The 8373-nt window shown below is 42.3% G+C and overlaps 1 pseudogene; it reads left to right on the top strand.

Annotated features, from left to right (window-relative positions):
- Nucleotides 1-980: 980 nt before the first annotated feature.
- On the top strand, nt 981-2010 carry LOC123431279 (annotated as a pseudogene).
- The last annotated feature ends 6363 nt before the right edge of the window (nt 2011-8373 follow it).

The following is an 8373-nucleotide window of genomic DNA, read 5'->3' as shown; positions in this document are numbered from 1 at the left end:
CTGTAGTGGACGGGAATATGGCTAATCGAACCGACATCGACACTCATTCTTCTCTCCTCCTGTGGCCATTTCTCAGCGGAGAGCAAAAGTGCGTGATAACGTGTGAAGATAGGAAAAGCAAATGATAGAACCGTTGCTTTCATTGATGAATCTGTGGGTATATATACCCTAGTACAAAAGCGGTTACAAAGAAGCGGTTGCCAAAAGTGGAACCGACATAAGCAGGGATTAACCCATTAATTAACATAATTAATTAATTCCTAACAGATACATAGGAAAGTTGATGTTTTCGCTTACTAGTAGTAATTTCCTACCGATGTGAGTGGTGAATATCCAGTCAAATGTTTGTGCATACTAATACGTGGATGACAAGACACCGTGTATTGGCCGGAGCACCGCGCTTCCCGCTGCATACTAATACTGCTTAGTTCCTTCCTTGCTTGTTCCTCCGCCTTCCTCTCTACCGTCACACACGAGCGTGTCGATCGTCGGACCCTCTCCGCCACCGCCACCAAGCACTCCTCATCTTCTCCAGCCTCTTTAGACCCGCTCTATCCTACTCGGCTTTCTATTCATCGTCATCTCCTAGGTACCAAACTTTACTTGTTCCGTTATAGTTTTTGTTTGGTGATTGCACGGTTGTGTTTCATTGGGGGTGTAGTGTTGGGGGAGAGCTGATACGACTTTAATTTGTTTATTTTTTTTCTAGAGGCGCTATATTGATTAGCAGACATTCTGATCATGGCCGGCTCCTACGTGTAGGCCACGGTGTTAGCCTAGCAGGGCTCTTCTTATGTGCGCTACGTTCTGATAACAGATGTAGGCAATGAGGACATGTAAGTTGATCATAACGGTCGAGCTTGCTCTTGGCCTAATACCCAGGGATGGGCACGGTTCTCCGAGTGCCTATGTCGAGCTTTGCTTGAACGGTCATCGGATCCGCACGACTATCAAGGAGGAGGATCGGCACCCGGTGTGGAATGAAACCTTCTGGTTCGACGTGTCGCCACATCCATCTAATATTCATGACCTCGTTATTGAAGCTAGTGTGTATAACACCAAGGAACCAATCCAAGGTCCGGGAAAGTATTTTCTTGGCATGGTCACACGAAATGGGGACTCGTTCCGTCGCTTATGTGAACCCACACAACCGTGCATCACACAACAAGCAGCGCATTATCCGCTGGAAAGGCGGCGTGGGATGCCCATGGTTGGTGTCAGAGGGGAATTGCTTCTAAATGGATACATCCTTGATGAGACCCCCATCAGAGATCCCAGCATGTCTTCAGCGCCAACGGGCTTATGTGTGGAAGTCACAAATGCTATTAAGCTCAAGCCAATGGACTACCTGACCGTTGTTACTAAAACATCTTCAAATAACTTTATCGAGCTTGTAAGATCTTTTGTTTTACTCACATTTAAGAATGCATGTCTTCGTTTCATAAACACAATGTTGTATTAATATTACCCTTTGCACACTAACATTCTAGATGGTTGTTCTGATTCTGCCGACTCTTAGAAAATGGAGAAATGTATTACAGAGATTATTGGGGTATGGATCCCTAGAAACAAATTGTAAACAAATAAAGAGATGCATCCAGATGGGTCAAATGTGCGTGAACCCTGACCGCTCCAAGAGTCCTCTGATGATGAAGGTTATCCGTATGCTCCAAGGATCGGAAAGTATCACCTGTGATATTGGCAATGAGGCAACAACATAGTTGCAGGAACGGCATGACCAACTTTACTGTAATGCGCATTATCACGGCCCTTGAGAAGTACAAGATCACAATGTATTGTAAATATTTTATCTAGTAGTATATGAGCCTTTGCATTTATATGCAGTGCAGTGAGCCGCCGGATCGACCATTGTAAAAGACCTTGCATGGGCAGGGGTTATCACGATCGGCTTATTCACGAGTATTCTCGGTTGTGTAGCGTGATGAATCGATTACATTGGATGGTGTATCCATTTTTGAACTTGAAAATGATTTAGGACAGTTCTGTTGTTGGACCACCTATTCGGATTTGCATAATTGTTGGATTGAAGGAACCTGTGTTACACTACCGATCCGATATAAACTCGTTAATGGCGTTGCGTATTTGTCCTTACTTCTGCCAGATAATAAGATTCTCTATGCAAATCCATCGTAAACATACAGCTACAGATGCGCGTAATGTTGATTTACAGTCCAGACTACAGATGAAGTACGCTGACTTCAGTGAGTTTTGACGGTAGTCACTCAACTAAGAGTGAGGGGTTTTGGCCCTCAGGCTCATCTGCATCCATGCTGCATAAAAAATTCGAAAAAAAAACTAGAAATTTTTTTAAAATCTATTTTTTTGTCATAGTAGTTAATTTAATGCATGATGTCCGCTTCAGATTTCAAATTATTTTGACATTCGAGTAGCTCTCGGCAAAAAAATAAATTTGGGGTCTTTTAAAAAGTATACTGTTCAAGTACTGTTCGGACCTTAATTTGTCCTTTTTGCTGAAAGCTACTCAGATGTTCAAATGGTCTGAAATTTTGAACGCACCTCACGCGTCACATTATCTACCTTGCACAATTTTTTTGAAATTTTATAAATTTTTAAGAAAAAAATCTGACCAGATGCAGATGAGTCCGGGGTCAAAATTGGATATTCGCTCGACTGAGTTTTTGCTTGGTTTACAATCAGATCTAGAACTCGGCTTTCTCGTTATCTTCCCCTCCGGCCACTAGATGGAGGCAGGGTGGTAACTGGGAACCCTCTCAGCGAGCACTCTTCCTCCTCCGGTCCCGATCGATTCGCTCTGCTGAGCTAGCATTGGCGGTTCAGACTCTGGTTACCAAGCCTAGTTTGGTTCATCTTTCAGATTCCATTATTCCCCCCTAGATCTTTTCGGGTTTCCTCTAATCAACTCATGTGCATCCAATTTGATTAGTGCAGATCTTTTGGTAATAAGAAATATTTGGTATAGTCTCAACATTTTCCATTGCTCCTCATCATTTCTTCATACTGCAAATGTAATTAAGTTACTGCTTGTTACATCATACATCGTACAACTGTTCCAAGCACGTTCTTATTTAGCACTTGTTCTTGCAGAAGCAACGTATAAAAAGGGGTCGGGCGCGGATCATGGCACACACCCCTTCGGTAAAGCCCTCCTTTTTGCATGCCTCAACACATGGATCATGCTTGCACCTGGAAGCCTTACCGGTATAGGTCTTGCTGTACTCATGGCATTTGCCGGCTTCGGAGCCTACAAAACAACGAACACGAAGTAGTGTATGAGAAAAAAGGGCTACGATGTTCTATAGAGAAACAAGGCAGAATGATCATGCATTGAGGAAGTGCCTATCTCTATAGGTGAATTTTTTTAAGACAACGCTTACCAGGAACAAAGAGTGGCATGAGCAGTAGCAAGCATAGCAGGCTTGGCAACTTGAGGTCTCCCATCTCTTTAGGCATAACTAGTAACGATGGCAAGAAAACGAGTATACAAATAGATGCGCATCCAACTAAGCTACATGATCTCTTGCAGGCACTGATGATGTGTGACCTAAAGAAAAATGAATGTCAAAGATATGTTAGCATGATCGCATCTTGAAGATATGTATGATGCAATAATGAGGATATTCTATCGCATGGATGCGGCTTTATCTGATGATGAAATTCTGTGCTTCACGTTTTTTTATACATTGAAATTTGTCATCAAAGAAGATATGAACAAATCGATTTATCCGCAGGAGAAGGAAACCCCGATTCCAGGACACCCCACGTCCCTGGTCAAAGAGGCACCAGGTTTGCATTCCTAGAAATAATCTTGTCATGATGTATCATGTTTAGTTTTGAGTCCTGCGTGTAGCATAGGTTAGGGGAGTAGATTGTCCCGAAAAGCTTAAGTTATGCGCGCGAAGGAGGCGAGATGTCGCAGTGCCGTGCGATGTGGCGAGAGCAACGAGATGACGATGGTGCCGTGTGATACGGCGATGCCATAAGATGTGGCAAGGCCTGATAATGCTGGATCATGATAGGCTATCGGTCGAGCATACTGAGCCGGGTGATCCTCTAGTGATATGTGCATGCTTGTAGTTTGCTTGGGCTAAGTAGCCGACTGAATACGTTAGTTAGTTAGCTTTACGTGATGTTCTTAGCTATCTTGGGGGGTCTGTTTGCATGTTGGCCTAGTCTGGTGCATCCTGGAGTGATTTTAGGAGTGGGAGAGATGATCCTTGTAGTGGTTAGTGGAGTATGCGTCAGTGGAATAGGAGTCAGGCACGGGCAGGTTGTGCAGTGCGTGTGTGAGTCTTGTGTACTGCCTATTTAAGTTGACAAATGAATAACAAAAGAGTGTCATGAGGGCTGTGGAAAATGTAACACGTATGGTTGCCAAGGAAACGCCTCACGACAAAGCTGATTGGTTTTCTTCCTTGGTACATGTGTGTGTGTCTCTGTTCCCCTGGTGGTGTGTGTTCTTGAGTTCATCAGAGTTTTGTTGAGAGCAACAAACAAACAAGAGAGCTTGACAGGTAGGCTCTATAGTGTATGCCTTAGTCGTATGCTCTATAGTGTATGTCATGATGTGTACCGTACTTAATGTGTGTCTTGCCATGAGTGTGGCAATCGGGTACAAGAGTGATCCAGGAGTGGATCACTGGACAGCGGTCAAAATTATCCTTAGTAACCAGAGGACTAAGAAAATGTTTCTCAATTATGGAGATGATAAAGAGTTCGTCGAAAGGTTCACGTTCATGCAAGATTTAACACCGATCCGGATGACTCTGAGTAGCAAACCGGATATGTATAGTGGAGCAGTCATTTGGAATAGCTTCAAGTGGAGCATGGTACCAACATCTAAAGTATGACATATAGATTTACAAAGTACACAACGGTCTGAATGTTGCGGACCCGTTGACTAAAATCTCTCTCACAAGCAAAACATAATCAAACTCCAAAACTCATTGGGTGTGAATCACATGGCGATGTGAACTAAATTATTGACTCTAGTGCAAGTGGGAGACTGTTGAAAATATGCCCTAGAGGCAATAATAAAGTGGTTATTATCATATTTTGCTTGCTCGTGATAATCATTTATTATCCATGCTAGAACTATATTGACCGGAAACTAAGATACATCTGTGGATACATAAACAACACCGTGTCCCTAGTGAGCCTCTACTTGACTAGATCATTGATCAAATATGGTTAAGGTTTCCTAACCATATACATGAGTTGTCATTTGATAACGGGATCACATTATTAGGAGAATGATGTGATGAACAAGACACAACCGTAAGCATAGCATTTGATCATATCACTAAGTTTACTACTACTGGTTTCTACATGTCAAGTATGTGTTCCTAAGACGAGGAGATCATGCAACTCCCTCACACTGGAGGAATACCTTGTGTGTATCAAACATCACTTTGTAACTCGGTGACCATAAAGGTACTCTACAGGTATCTCCGAAGGTGTGTGTTGGGTTGTCATAGATCGAGACTGGATTTGCCACTCTGTAGGACAGAGAGGTATCTCTTTGCCCTCTCGGTAATACAACATCACAAGAAGCTTGCAAGCAATGTGACTAAGGAGTTAGTCATGGGATCTTGTATTGCGGGATGAATAAAGAGACTTGTCGGTAGCGAGAATGAACTAGGTATGGAGATACCGACAATCGAATCTCGGGGAAGTAACATACCGATGCACAAAGGGAACCGCATACGGGATTGACTGAATCCTTGACATCGTGGTTCGACCGATAAAGATCTTTGTGAAATATGTAGGAACCAATATGGGCATCCAGGTACCGCCATTGGTTATTGGCCAGAGAGGTGTCTCGGTCATGTTTGCATGATTCTCGAACCCATAGAGTTCGCACGCTTAACATTCAATGACGATATAGTATTATTGGGATATGTATGTTGGTGAACAAATGTTGTTCGCAGTCCCAAGTGAGATCCCAGACATGATGAGGAGCTCTGGAATGGTCTGGAGTTAAAAGATTTATATATGGGAAGTTGGTATTCAGGTTTCAGAATGGTTCCTGGTTTTACCGGTTTTTGTCGACAGTATCAGAAGGGGTTCCAAGGGTCCATCCGGAAGGTCCACTTGCCCCAGAGGTCCCCATGGGCTGAGAGGGAAGCGCAGCAGCCCTTGGTGGATTGGGCGCCCCACCTCCCAAGGCCCAAGGCGCCCTAGGGTTTGGGAAAACCCTAGAGGGGGCACCACCCTTGCCTTGGGTGGCAAGCCACCCCCCTAGGCTGCCACCCCTCCTTTGGAGGAGGCCCTAGGGACAGTGCAACTCCACCCCTCCTCCTATATATATGAGAGGAGAGGGAGGGCAGCTGCACCACAAGTCTTGGCCCAGCCCTTCCTCTCTCTCTAGGTCATTTTCTCCTTCGATCATAGTTTAATTCGATAATGCTCAGGGAAGCCCCGGCAAGATAACTCCACCATCACTGTCGCCACGTCTTTGTGCTGTCGAAGATCCAATCTACTACTTCGCCCTTGCTCACTGGATCGAGGAGACGAACATGTCATCGATCTGCATCTGTGTTGAACGCGGAGGTGTCGTCTGTTTGGCGCTTGACCGAGACGGATCGTGATTGGATCGTGAAGACGTACGATTCCATCAACCGTGTTTTTAACGCTTCCGCTTAGAAATCTATAAGTGTATGTAGACATACTTCCCCGCGCGTAACTATACATCTCCATGGATAGATCTTGCGTGCATGTAGAATTTTTTTTTCCATGCAACGTTCCATCACAAATAGCAAGGCTCATTTTGTATGCATCACATCAGAACTCTCTCGGTTTTTGCATGGTCATACTAAATCAATCGATCTGATCACAATGTTGCGGCCATATTAGAAAACTTGTTGTTGCTACTTGAAAACTTGCAATTGTGATCCGACTTGTAAACTTGCACTTGTGACCCCTTTTAAAATTTTGCAGTGGCGACCCTCTTTGAATAATTGGAGTTAGCACCAGTTCTGAAAATTGTTGCAATCCCATTTAAAACTTGCAATGGCAACCCCAAGTTAAAATCTTGTAATTCCCTCATTTGCAACCATGTAGTTGCGATCCATTTTTTGAAGCCTTGCAGTTGCGACCTCATTTGCAACTTATAGTTGCAACCCATGTGAAAGAGAGCAGTTGTGACCTCAATTAAAAACTTGTGATTGCAAACTGACTTAAAAACTTTGGTCACATGAAAATTTGGACTAAAAGAACTCATGGAAAAAAAACATTGCCATCGAAATGGATGCTTGGCATTTCATATCATTAGAATAAGAAGGAGAAAAAATACGACGACATTTTACAAATTGACAAATATTTTAAGATTTGCAAAAAATCAAATACATTTGAAATCTTGAAAAAAAAATTGAATTCGTGAAGTGTTTTCATGTTCACAAACTTTTCTCAAGTTTGTGAACATTTTGAAAATTAGAAAAAAATTCAAATTTGTAACTTTCTCAAATTCTTTGACTTCTCTCAAATTCATGAACTTTTTTGTAAAATCTATAAATTTTTCTCAACATGTTCAACATTTTTGTTTTAAATACATGGTTTCTAAGTCAACGGTCACTCTTCATGGTCATAGGTCTACCAACATCCAGCACCGATCGAGCGACCAATCAAACTAGCAACAATGTGAATCCAGCGAGCGTGCGAGCAATACGACCTGGGTACATGGACCATAGCAACCTCGGCGACGTTAATGTAGAATCTTGGCCAGGTTACTTTGTGCACAAAAATTGATAACCTTCTTTTATATTGTAATCAACAAATTTACCTTTTCGATTTTTCGAACATTCTTCGAAACTGTGAATAGCGTTTGACATATCAATGTATTTTTGACAAAACACAAACATTTTCCAAATTCTGAACATTGTTTTCTAAAAGTGAACATTTTTTTTACATTTGCAAACATTTTATGAAATTGTGAACAATTTCTGAAATTCCAACCATTTTCTGAAAAGCACAAACAATTTTGGGAATTGTGAATTGTTTCAAAGAAAAAAAATGAAAACCTGAACCCTTTTTTAAACCCCATTTTTTATATATTTCTATAGATTTAAGAATATTTTTGTATGAAAAGGTAAAGAAGCATAAAAAATGAAAACGGGTAAAAATAAGGTTCATAGAGGTTCCGAGGAGGATCGTTGTAGGACTTAACAGGCTAGCCTTGTTAGATCGTTCGCTTGCCAGTATGCTTCAAGCGTCGATATTTTAACATATTGAGCGGCAAATAAGAAATTCCGCTCGCATCAAAATTAAAAGACGAGGCAGCGTTTCGATGACTTCTATGGACGACATGAGGCCGCGACCGACCACCGAGGTGATAACAAACAACCAAAAAGAAAAAAAAACAGTCTGCCGCAGGCC

The sequence above is a fragment of the Hordeum vulgare genome, chromosome 2H (genome assembly GCF_904849725.1).
Source record: "Hordeum vulgare subsp. vulgare chromosome 2H, MorexV3_pseudomolecules_assembly, whole genome shotgun sequence".
In the NCBI taxonomy this organism is placed as follows: Eukaryota; Viridiplantae; Streptophyta; class Magnoliopsida; order Poales; family Poaceae; genus Hordeum; species Hordeum vulgare.
This window is presented reverse-complemented; position numbering and strand designations above follow the sequence as displayed.